Source organism: Garra rufa, chromosome 4 (assembly GCF_049309525.1).
Source record: "Garra rufa chromosome 4, GarRuf1.0, whole genome shotgun sequence".
Lineage (NCBI taxonomy): Eukaryota > Metazoa > Chordata > Actinopteri > Cypriniformes > Cyprinidae > Garra > Garra rufa.
The window spans coordinates 3,384,211-3,397,300 of record NC_133364.1 but is presented as its reverse complement, the minus strand read 5'-3'; the positions used below and the strand labels follow the sequence as shown (position 1 = coordinate 3,397,300).

The 13,090-nt window shown below is 31.0% G+C and overlaps 1 long non-coding RNA gene across 1 annotated transcript; it reads right to left on the bottom strand.

The window, feature by feature from the left end:
* Nucleotides 1–1,279: 1,279 nt before the first annotated feature.
* On the bottom strand, nucleotides 1,280–12,491 carry LOC141333083 (uncharacterized). The gene is made up of 4 exons (XR_012355378.1): nucleotides 12,392–12,491; nucleotides 11,265–11,354; nucleotides 1,699–1,831; nucleotides 1,280–1,438 (listed from the first exon to the last, which is right to left on the bottom strand). It is a non-coding gene; the product is annotated as an uncharacterized lncRNA (long non-coding RNA).
* Nucleotides 12,492–13,090: the final 599 nt, after the last annotated feature.

Below are 13,090 nucleotides of genomic sequence, written 5' to 3'. Positions count from 1 at the left end.
TCCTATAAGTTTTTGTTTTAATTTTAATTATCAAGTCGAACTAAATGAAATGAGAAATACTGGCGACTAGCTGAAATAAAATACATTTTTGGATATTTTTTTTTTTCAGTTAATGTTTTAGTTTTTTTTTTTTTAGGCTTTAGTTATCTTTAATAACCCTGATTCAGAATATGAACAAAAACTATAATATCCTCTCAATGAAACTAAAATGTAGGTTTATATGTGCTGCCAGAAATAGAAAGCGAGTTAAACTGGGAAGAATCCAGAGTCTTCAAAGACATCATTTCACCTTATTCACCTTGTTTTTGTTATAATTTTGAGGAAACCGTGATATACTTTAAATATTTTATAACAATACAAATGTTTTTACTTTCACTTTTGATCAATTTATTGAGTCTTGGCTAAACAAAAGTATTCATTTCTTTAAAAAAAAAAAAAAAAAAAAAGTGTGCAAAACAGTATGTGTAAAAAGAAAAGTAAAACCTAAGAATAAATGTTTAAAAATCTGTTTCGGAAATAAATTGATTACTGCTTACTGTTTCTATTGTATTATTTTGAATTATTGTTATCATTTTTTTTCAGTTATATTTTAGTACATCAAATGAGATGAATGAAATGAGAAATATTGGTGACTAGCTGAAATAAAATACGTTTTTGGATATTTTATTTCAGTTAATGTTTTATTTCAAGCAATTTAGTTATTTTTTGGGGGTTTTAATTATCTTTAATAACCCTGATTCAGAATATGAACAAAAACTATAATATCCTCTCAATGAAACTAAAATGTGACCCTGGACCACAAAACCAGTCATAAGGTTAAATTGTTACAAAACTGAGATATATACATCATATGAAAGCTCAATAAATAAGCTTTCTATTGATGTATAGTTTGTTAGGATAGGAATCTGAGGGTGCAAAAAAATCAAAATACTGAGAAAATCACCTTTAAAGTTGTCCAAATTAAGTTTTTAACAATGCATATTACTAATCAAAAATTACATGTTGATAGGTTTACAGTAGGAATTTTACAAAAAATCTTAATGTAACGTGATCTTTACTTAATTTCCTAATGATTTTTGGCATAAAAGAAAAATCTATAATTTTGACCCATACAATGTATTTTTGGCTATTGCTACAAATATACTCCAGCGACTTAAGACTGGTTTTGTGGTCCAGGGTCACAAATAACACAGAAGCGCAGGCGTAGTTATATATTAATGTAGGTTTATATGTGCTGCCAGAAATAGAAAGCAGTCACCTTGACTCTTCAAACGCTGTTTAACACACGGTTGGGATCATAACACAGCATCTTCAGCGGCACGAGCTCCACACAGGTGTGCTCCGGCACGCCAAACACCATCTCAAGCGCTGACCCGCATGTCAAAACAGGACCAGTGATCTCCGCTGAGCTTCTCCTGCAGTCATTGTGAAGGTAAATCTGTGGAATGAATGTAAAAAAACAGATTAAAGTTCTTTGCATGTCAAACGAGTTCGAATCTACACCAGAAACTCTGCTTATAACTTTCAGACGGATAGAAACTTATTTGCAGTAATTCATCACGGTTCCGGCTGCAGCATCAGCAGATTTTGACGCGCTCATGACAGACGTCACGTCCCACTCCTCACCGCGATTGGCTGTGGCGTCGCTCACCTCTCATTTGCGTAAAGTTCAGCGCCGCTCCACTTTCTGACACTCACCGCCAGCTCAGCTCCGCTGTCAATCACGCCAGAGAACCTTCGGTTGGTGGGCGACGGTGTTGCGATGGTCATGTGACACAGTGTGTGTTTGGATGGTGTGGGAGTGAAGGGCAGCAGTGGAGATCAGGCACATCTGAAAAAGAGATGAAAGTTTGACTCTCCCAGAGACACACAGAAGAATCTCTTTTCCATCCACACGTGAATATCTCAAAGCAGTTTCAGTTTACAATAGTTAACTACAAACAAAACACAAAAAACTAGTAAATCGCTAGAAAATTCCAAAAACTGTTACAAAGCAATGGCAAGTAATTAAATGAAATTCAAATAAGAATTACATTTTGACATAGTACTGTAAATTGCAAAATGTACAATTTTGAAAAAACGTTTTTACAGTGTACTCATAAAGCATTTATTAATTTTTAGCTCACGTTTATTATGAAAGTCTGGGTGCACCACAAAAATATACATTAATTGTTAATTAATGTTATTAATTTGGTTACAGAATACCATGCCAGAAATAATTTAAATAATTAAAAAATATAATAATAAAACAGTATATTAAACTATTTTTTAACATTAAGTACATTATGAAGTTAGAGCACTCAGCTCTTTAAAACTGCAATAGTATTTCCTTGTAAAATATACTCAAATAATATCTTTTACAGTGTATTTATAAAGCATTTATTAATATTTAGATTCTGTTTATTAAGGAGTACTATGTGTACCATGTAAAAATATGAATTTGTCAATTAAATAATTAATCATTTATTAATTTTATTCATTTGGTTACAAAATGACATGCTAAAAATGTATTAATAATAATAACAATTAAGAAAAATACATAAAATAGTATATTAACCCATTGTGAAATTTTGAAATAAATAAATAAATAAAATAAATAGGTTGGAGTGTATCGCTCTTTATTTTTTCTCGTGAAACTTGCTCTAAAAATCATTATTTTTAATTTACGACTTCTAAAAACATTTTTAAAAATCTTTTGCATTAACATTTATTGTTATTTTCCTGTTCATCACTGAGAAGCTGCTTTGAAACAATCTGTACAGTATAAACCGCTTTAGACATAAATGTTTGAAATAAATACTTAGTTTGTGTTTATGTGTTCATCTTTGTTTGTTTAATTGAACACTGATCTGTACAATATTAACTTAAGCACAGTTCATAAAACATAAACCAGCTTATTTCCGCAGGTAATCTCCCAGCAACACGTTCGTCAGGAAAACGAAAGAAATTCAGTCTCGGAAAGATTTTAAATGGCAATAAAACCCAGAAGGGACATTTAATAAGTCATTTGCAGTTTATGGAGAAATGTAATTATCATTAATGCGTGGAAGTATGAAATATAAGTGAATCATCACTGATGTACAGATGAAATATTAACACGTTTTTCATTTACAGCTTCAACCGTGAAAATGTCCATTGAAACGGGTTAAATACATGTAATGAATCTCATTTATAATAAATAAAGCTGTAAATGAGATGAGTTTGATGATCCGTACAGAAGTGTTTATTTGCTATTGTACATATAAGAACTACACTTATATAGCAGTACCTATGAATACTAATGGCGCTGGAATATATTCTGAAGAGTGTTAAAGGCTGTCTCTGACTCTCTGTGTTCAACAGATAAAGAAAATTCATGTGGACGAGAGACGCTCTTCACCAGCAAACACACTCACACTCATCGGATACTCGCTTTCACTGCTGATAAATGACTCAAACATCTGTGTGTGTATGAATAACCTCTGGCTTTTTATCTTTTTTTAAAAGAAGGAATATCTAAAGTATTTTAAATTATGGCTTATACACAATGATAACAACACATTTTCTTAAAAAGCTGAACCCTGCAACTGCATAATGTACTTAGCAAGCAAAAAATGCTTTTTTATCAAGTTTTTCAAAAATGGGTTAATACGCTATTTTATTACTGTATTGTTAATTACTTAATTGTGTTAATAAACACAAGCGAAAATTCAATTTTATACAAATGTTTGCACTGAACTAAGTCAAAATAAAATAAAACAAAACATTTTAAAGAAATATTTACAATAGTTCAATGTACTATTTTACATATTTTTTATTATGTTGTAAATAAAATAATTTATAACTATAATTAATTAATTAACATTTTTGTGCTCCACCCACTCCTCCATAATAAACACATGCTATGAAGAAACATTTTTTAGAAATAAAAAAATTAATAAAAAAATATATTTTTTTTAATTTCAAGAAATATTTACAATGGCTTAATATACTTAATATGTACCTAATATAAATGTATTATTTTATATTTTTCTTAATAATTTACATTATTTATTTTGTAATTTTTTTTAATAATATATTATTTAATTGATAAACTTTTATTTTTTATGTGATACACCCAGTCCCCCATAATGAACAAAAGTTCAAATCCAGATTTTCGCATTGAACTACGACAAAATAAAATAAAAATTTTTTTTTTTTACTTTTTAAAGAAATATTTACAATAGTTCAGTGTACTATTTTAAATATTTTTCTTAATTAGTTAAATTATTTTGTACATAATATTTGTAAATAACATTATTTATAACTATAATTAATAATTAACATTTTTGAAATATTTGTAATGGCTTAATATACAATTTAATATTGTATATTTTTCTTAATTATTTACATTATTTATTTTGTAAAAAAAAAATATATATTATTTAAATAATAAATTCATATTTTGTTATACACAGTCCTCCATATTAAACACAAGCTAAATCCATAAAGACAATTGTTGCATTGAACCAACAAAAGAAGTTTTTTTTTATTTTATTTTTTACAATATTTAAATAATATCTTATTTAAATTGATATTTAAAATATCTCTCATTTTTGTGCATTTTAATAAAATTAACAAAGTATTCATTATTTAATAAATATTACTAATTTAAATAATTCATACACTTATTTTTTACATGTCCAAGCCATTCATAATAAATTCAAGCTACATCCATTTTTACATAAATTCCTGCAATGAACTGAATAACCAGATATTCATTAAAGTAATTGCACATATGAACATGTAAGTCAGACAATCATTATTGAAAAAACACACCCTGTCAGGGTGATCAGGAAAGATGATTTATTCAGTGATAATGACTGCCTGACTGCCATAATAATGTGCATTACATGGCTACTTACTAAATAAATCAATAAAAGTGCATGAAATATTGATTTGAGTGTAAATTATTACATGACGTGAGAAGAAAGACTATAGTGGTACGAAACCTCAATCAATTATACAGGGTAACGTCGTTATAGACACATTTGACAGGGGAACGAGGCGACTGACCAATCAGAATGAAGAAGAGACGTGTGCCGTAAACATAAATACTAGTCTCTCTCTCGCTCTTGCTCTCTTTATTCGCCTGCAGGGAATGAGTGACATTAAAAAGCTCCAGACTTCATGTCTCTCTCCTCAGAACGCATAGAGAGCTAAGTACCACACACACACACACACACACACATGCTTTGACTCTGCACTATAAAAAATTATGCTTGGGGTCATTTAGTTCCATCAGCACAGTGTGTGTTTTCTGCATCGATTCGGCCATAAACATGAGGAGACCAGACGACCTATGGGAGGCCAATTAGAGTGAAATACTGAAACACACTTACATTTACACACTTGAGCTTACATCCATACTAGACTGCATTTGTTTGCCCACTAGTTTGAGTCAACCTTTCATGGATCGTGTGACACAAGACCAGTGTTGTTATCATTAACAAAATATATGAAACAACAATTTAAAAAAGTTTTTCATAAATTGAAATGCAGCTGAAATAAAATATAAATTCTGGGTGAAAAATATTAATTTAAAAAACTAAAACAGTTTAAAACTATTACATTTTTTTGCGTTCACTGAAATTAAGCGGAAAAAATAAATATTCGATTAAAAAATATATATACTTGAAAATTAAATGAAAATTGAAAATGAAAATTGCTGAAATCAAATAAAACAAATATTAGAAAATATTATAAATATTAGTTTTCACAAAGCTGAAAGTATTTCAAACAGTATGTTACCTGAAATAAAGATAAAATAAAATAAAAGATTAAAAACAAATGCAAAAACGTAATTACTGAATCCAAAATTAAAATTATTTATAGAAAATTACAAACTTTAATAATAATGAAAAAGCATGCAACAAAATTACTAAAACTACAATTAACATGAAAACTGAAATTGAAAATAAAAGGTTAATTCAATTTATTCATAAATAATTTATTAGTACGTAACACTAAAATAACACCGAAATAACCAAGATAATCTGATCAGCAGCAACGGTAAAAATTAGCAAAATGAACTACAACAAATCTGCAAAAGTTTACAAACTCATTTACACCAAATTAATTTAAGACACATAGATACATATTACATAAATGTAATATAAAAAATATAGTAATTTATTTATTTGTTAACAAAATACTAAACACTAAAACTATTTAAAAATGTTTTGCATTAATTAAAATAAAGCTGAAATGAAATATAAATATAAATACTGCATGAAAAATATAAATTAAAACTGTTTAAAACTACTTAAAATTGTTTTGGGTTAACTGAAATTAAGCAGAAATTAAACAAATAAATATTAATATCTTAACACAAATGTAACATACATTAACTATTTAAAATTGTTTTCATTAATTGTAATAAAGTAGAAATAAAGTGTAAATATTAAATGAAAAACCTACATTCACAAAACTGAAAGTATTTAAAAAGAAATAAAGCAAAAAAATATATAAATATTTAAATTTAAAAACTTATAAAATAGTACAAACTTTATAGAAATATTACAAACTCTAATGACAATCAAAAAGCATATCACAAAATTACTAAAACTTCCATCAAACTGGAAATGAAAATAAAAATTAATTCAATTTATATATATATATATATATATATATATATATATATATATATATATATAAAACTATATTAGTACCAAAATAATAACCAAAATAATCTGATCAGTATCAGACACTAAAAATAAGACACTACAACAGATCTGCAAAAGTTTACAAAATTTAATTCACGCCAAAATAATTTAAGACACATAAGAGCTGGAAATAATATTTTATGAAAATAATTTGGGTCGACCGTGCGGGTCGTATATCTGTATGTATATAAACTATACATAAAGTGTGTAGATCTCATATCACTCATATCATAAACCTTTGAGTTCAGACTAATGCAAACCCTAAAATAAATCCTTATGCATTTTCAAAAAATTTTATTAATTTATAGATATTTTTTTCTAAACAACAACATCCTTAAAAATCCCTAAAATGCAGCAGAGTGAATTCAGTTTTTTTTTAAGCCGTGTCATTAAATGTGTTTCTGGGATCTCACACACTGCAGTCACTGTCACTGTACTCTGTGTGTGAACCTCGCTGACATTTCTAAAAGTTTAATAGCTTGTGCGTTTGTGTGTGTGTGTGTGTGTGTGTGTGTGTGTGTGTGTGTGTGTGTGTGTGTGTGTTTGCACGCTGTGAGAGGATTTGACTCAGATTTGAACAGTAACAAAAGCATTTTAAATCCAGACTGCTCTGAGATCAGTGACCTGGTGAATCTGCTGAGAGGATTAGAGCTACACACACACACACACACACACACACACACACACACACACACACACACACACACACACACACACACACACAAGCTGCTGTGTCTGTGTGTGAGAAAAATAAAGCAGCTGAAGCAGAACTGATACACACACACAGCAGAGAGAGCAAGCGAGTGCGAGATAAATGAATGAGTTGATGCATTGTGGGATTGGAGCTCTTCCTGCTGTCTGTGAACTGTAGTCTGGTTCAGTGTGGTTTTGTTCAGGGTTTATTGATTCTGGGAGGTCGACCAGTGACATGCTGAGATACAAGGGAAAGCCTAATGTTATTTTGTGCTCATATTAATATTATTTGTGTGTGTGTCCACAATGGAAAACAAACATACTGTTTCCTGCACACTACACTGAACACTAACTAGTATTTCAAAACACAGTACCGCATTTGCCAGAATACAGCTCTATTTTTATCATCAGAAACTTAAATTCCATAATAACTAATAACAATTTTGTTTGTAATATTTTCTGTGATATGAGATATGACTTTTTATGAACTGAAACTTGTTGTGACCTACATTCCAAAGCAACTTTAATTTTATTTTTAATTTTTTATCAACTTTTCTGAAATGTAAGTTGTATTTTTTATCATATTAAACATGCTGCAAATTATATTCCAGAGTGTTTTAATTTGTTTGCTGTATTGTAAGTTGGAATTTTATCATATGAAACATGCTGCGCCTTATAATCCAAAGCGACTTTAATTTTATTTATAATTTTTCACTATATTTTTTGTAATATAAGTTGTTTTTATCATAGCAAACATGTTGCGACTGATATACCATATTCCACATTTTACAGTATTTTATACAATATAAGTGGGGTTTGTATCAAATGGAACATCCTGTGACTTATGTGTCAAAGTGACTTTTTTATTGTTTACTGTACAACAACAAGAACTCAAATAGATGTATATAGTGTTTATAATGTTTGTAAATGTTTAGTTATTTAGAAATTTGGTATTTCATTTCTGATAATGTGACTACATCAACACAACTAATCTGTGTTTTATGTTCTCTCAACAATGTGATTTTGTAAGTAAGACTATTTTCCGGAAAATGCAGTAAATATTGACATTAACCAAATGGTTATTAAATCACAGAAGCTCAATAAATGGCATAATAATTTGAGTAAGTGGTTTCATTCTAATAAATATGATTACTGTGTATAAATGCAAACCTAAGCATACGTTTTGAGTACAAATGAATCGAGATCTTCTCAATCACACTTTTTAAAAAGAATGTTATTTGTTAGTTTATTCCTTTTTGTTACATTTTCTGACTGTTAACTTCTAACTTTCCCTGGTCATTATAATTTTTATTTTTATTTTTTATGTTGTGTTCCAGTCAGTTTGACAAAGAGAGTATTTTCATTTCCCCAATAATGCTAGTTAATGTTACTGCATTGGACAAAAACTTACTGTCTTTGCTTACAGAAAGTACAACATCCTCCCAAAAAGTTTGATAAGTTTGGTCCATTTGGGGGAATTTGTGTTTCAGTTCCACTTAAAAAATGATCAGCCAACAAAAATTGCTTGTAAATTTCTCATTATGCGTTATCACCAAATCAACTTGTTTTCTTCTGATTAGCACAGGTTTGGTTTCGTGTTTCTTTTCAGAATTGATTGACCACAGGCCTCAGTTTCTCAGTGATAATTGCAAAAATACTCACAAACAATGCTTTTTTTTTACTTCAAACTGAGGGTTAAGCTCAGATCAATGAGGCCTGTGATCAAAAAGAAACACAAAACCTGTGCCAATTGAAAGAAAACAAGTTGATAAAAAGACTAATTCAATATTTAGTGACAAAACAGCATAAATAGTGATTTACAATCATTTTTTTTTTAAAAGGCCAGTCATTTTTAAACACCAAATTAGGTAATGGATTTTCACAAGGGTTAACTGGTTTTGATTCGTTGTGATAATGCATAAGTACAGTTTCTGTCATGCCACACGAATTGAAGCTAAATTGTTTTACGGCGGCGTGGCCGATCGATGTGCTGAATGTTTAATGCTTCAACAGAGCAAACAAAGACAAAATAATTCACCTCGACACTGATCATGGGTGACCATCACAGCAGAAACGACATGCGTGAATGACTATAATGAAGACGTCTCACCGTACGCTGCTAATTACCTTCAGTTGAATAGAAAAGATGCAGGACTTTAACCAGCCCACATGAGCCAAACCCGCTATAACTGAGTCACATGATAGAGAACAGGTTATTGATTACACCACAACTCGTGATTGGTTATTGATCACTGAAATGATGACTTCAGCTGTGTGTTTCATTTGAGGACCTGTGGAGTGTCTCAAATGAAGCGCCGTTTGTTCCCTCAGAAAGCAGCTGCCTATATAGTACAGCAGACAGTAGGCTTTTAGGTTTCTTTCGATCTCAGACTCACACAGACACAAAGGCACAGTGCACAGTGCGTGTGTGTCTCTGGTAAGCAGGCGATTGACTGCGGCTCGGGCTTTTAGAGCGGCCCGTCTGTGTGCGATAATTGAGGTGATGTTATTTAAAAAGCACTCAGGAGCAGAGAGAGACAGGCGCACCGAGAGACAGACCACAGAACCACGCTTTGTTACGGAGAGCGAGACAGCGGCGCGGAGGAGATGATCAGAAGAGACGGATGGAGACGTGTGCATTAACAAACAAACGTCCTCTCACGGCTCTCAATGAATGGCTGAAAAGACCTAGACGAGCTCAGAGATGAATTATCACACGATTTCCATGTGTTTTCAGCAAGGTTACATGCTTTAATGTCAGCGTCCACCTCATCTCCCACCATTTAGAGAGATTTCTGGATCGGTTATGGCACAAACTATCTGCATCTACACTGCAAAAAATGTTTTTCTTACTTAGATTTTTTCTTGTTTCCAGCAAAATTTTAAAAAGGATTTTCTTGACAAGTAAAAATTATTTTATTGTTTTCAGAAAAAACAAGTCAAATTTAAGTGCGTTTTTACTTGAAACAAGCAAAATAATCTGCCAAATGGGATAAGAAAAATAATCTTGTTTTCTGTTTGAAATAAAAATTTTGCTTAATTTTGACTTGGTTTTTTTTTTCCTGAAAAGAAGAAAATAATTTTTACTTTCAGTTTTTAGAAAATCCTTCTTGATTTAGGAATTTTTTTGATATTTTGGCTGGAAACAAGAAAGAAAATCTAAGTAAAAAATGCAGTTTTTGCAGTGTAGATGCAGATAGTTTGTGCCAAAACATTTCTTAGCTTTAGAGTCCGGCAGAGTTCTCGTTTTTCTGAAAACAAGAAAATTATTTTTACTTGTCTAGAAAATCCTTCTTGATTTAGGAATTTTTAGATATTTTGCCTGGAAACAAGACCAAAAATCTACATAAGACAAGTAGTGTAATCATTACATTTCACTCCTTCGCGAGGCAAATAAATGTTTTGAGAAGATTCAGAAGCATTCACTATTGCACATTTACTACATGAGGAACTTCCTAACCATTTGATTGCAGAATATTTATATATGTTACAATGAAAATGAGAGTATTTTATTATTAGATGAAAATCTAATCACCTAGTAAAGTAACATCACATTTAATCTCATTGATGAAAGTTATAATGTATAATTAAAAAAAAAGTTACTGTATAATTTTTGTGGAAACTGTCATACATTTTATTTTTCAGGATTATTTGATCAATAGACAGTTCAAAAGAACAGCATTTTGTAACATTTTAAATGTCTTTACAGTCACTTTTGATCAACTTAATGCATCCTCGCTAAATAAAAGTAGCAATTTCTTTAAAAAACCTTCTTGATCCCACATTTTTAAATGGTAGCATATATCGGTAGAATATAAGTTGTGCTTCCCATAACATTTACTATCTACTACAGTGTATTTTGATGTAAAATCATGTGTGAATTGTTACCATGGTTATAGATGAACGTTTCTCAATCCAGTATGTGCTTGAGTCGTCGTCATGAGGGCCGTTCACAGTTGAAGGTGACTGACACACAATCTGCACATGACACAAGCTGACGGTTACCCACAATGCAACTGGAGGAGGTTCATAATTAGTCTCAGAATCTCAGACAGACGCCCACAAGAGCCTATAGATGGAGACGGAAAACCAAAACAGCAAGAGCTTCTGAGAAAGATCCAATCTGACTGACTGATTTCATAGGAAATTAAGTTGTTTATCAAAATTGTAGTAATTTACTACTCACTTTAAAGAAAAGTTGTACTTCCCTTGTTAAAAAAAAACTTACTTATTACAGAAATAACACTTGCACTAATTGAATTTAAATTATTTTTTGTTTACATTTATATTCATATTTAAATAATAAAAATATATTCATATTCATAATTGCATCTATTGATTTTTTTAAATATCTTTTTAAATAATTGATGGCAAAATGGAATACTTAATACTGAAATTTATGAGTTGTCTATTTTAATAGGTTTGTAATGATAAAGTTACAATTTAGTACATTTAAAATATATTAACTTAATATGAAAATGAACTAAATGTTCTAATGAATAAAACTACAGTTTAGATTGTTACCAAGTACTTTAGTATGTTAGTCAACACATCAAAATAATAACAACAAAAAATATTATCATTATCTTCCTTACCATACATTTAAGGAAGTATTAATATATTTATTTGAACTTAAATTAAGGGGAATTTCTTTCTACTTTAAGGTTTTTTTTTTTCCAATTACCAAAATGGTAATAGTTTTACTTTTCAAAAAGAAATTAAGATTTCATTTGTAAAAGTGTACTTAAGAAACATAGTCATGAGTGCCTCTTTAGGTACACTTCAGTGGCCTTTCATCTCATGAATATTATATGCAAGTATAGTTTTTTAAAATATACTTCTGAGATTTGAAGTACACTACAAGTGCACATTCAGTACAATTCTTTTTCACATGAAGCCTTTCTAAAGAAAAAAGCCCTCAAGGTTCCTTTACAAGAGAAAAACAAAAGACATCAATTAAATCATTCATGCACGAATACAAAACAAAACAAGTAATTTCATTACTGTATATTTACCGGATGTGATCAGTTATGAGTAAAGATGACAGCATACAGGTCAAGCACATCCGGGGGTTGATGGATGGGAATGTTAACGGCCAACTCTCTTGTCGTACACCTGAAAACACAGGGTTAAGTTTGGTTTAAGGCTGAGAGACTGCAGACGTAGCTTTAGCTTCAGGCCGCGCCACTGCTGTCCCACGCAGGCGTTAATAACAGACACTAATTTCCCTTTAGCTCTAAAACCTGACGTTTAATGTCACTGCTCTGAATTACAGATATGTGCTGCAATTAAGAGCCGTGCGCAGATCCGTGAATCACCGGCGCTGATGGGAGCCGCTTCGTTACCGTGTGACCTCAGATGGGTTCACGTCTCAAACGCACTGGACGGTCAGCGGAAGCACTGGAGCACATTCAAACACACACACATCTGCGCTGTGATTGGCTCCCGTTGAGAGGCGCTCTGCTCTCTGATGAGTCGGTCTCACTCAGACACGAATAATTTTTCTTCCTAATGCCTGAAACGTCTGAAACTCCAGGAGAGAGTTCAGGGCGCTCCTCTCCACCAGACCCTGTGCTCCCATAAGCATAAAAATACTAGGGATATGCAAAAGCATAAAATCAGCTAGCTGCTGGTTTGGATGAAAAACTAGTCAAGTCCTGCAAATTGCTCATATTACACTCGTTTCCGTATTTAAAAACACAGCATAACGTAAC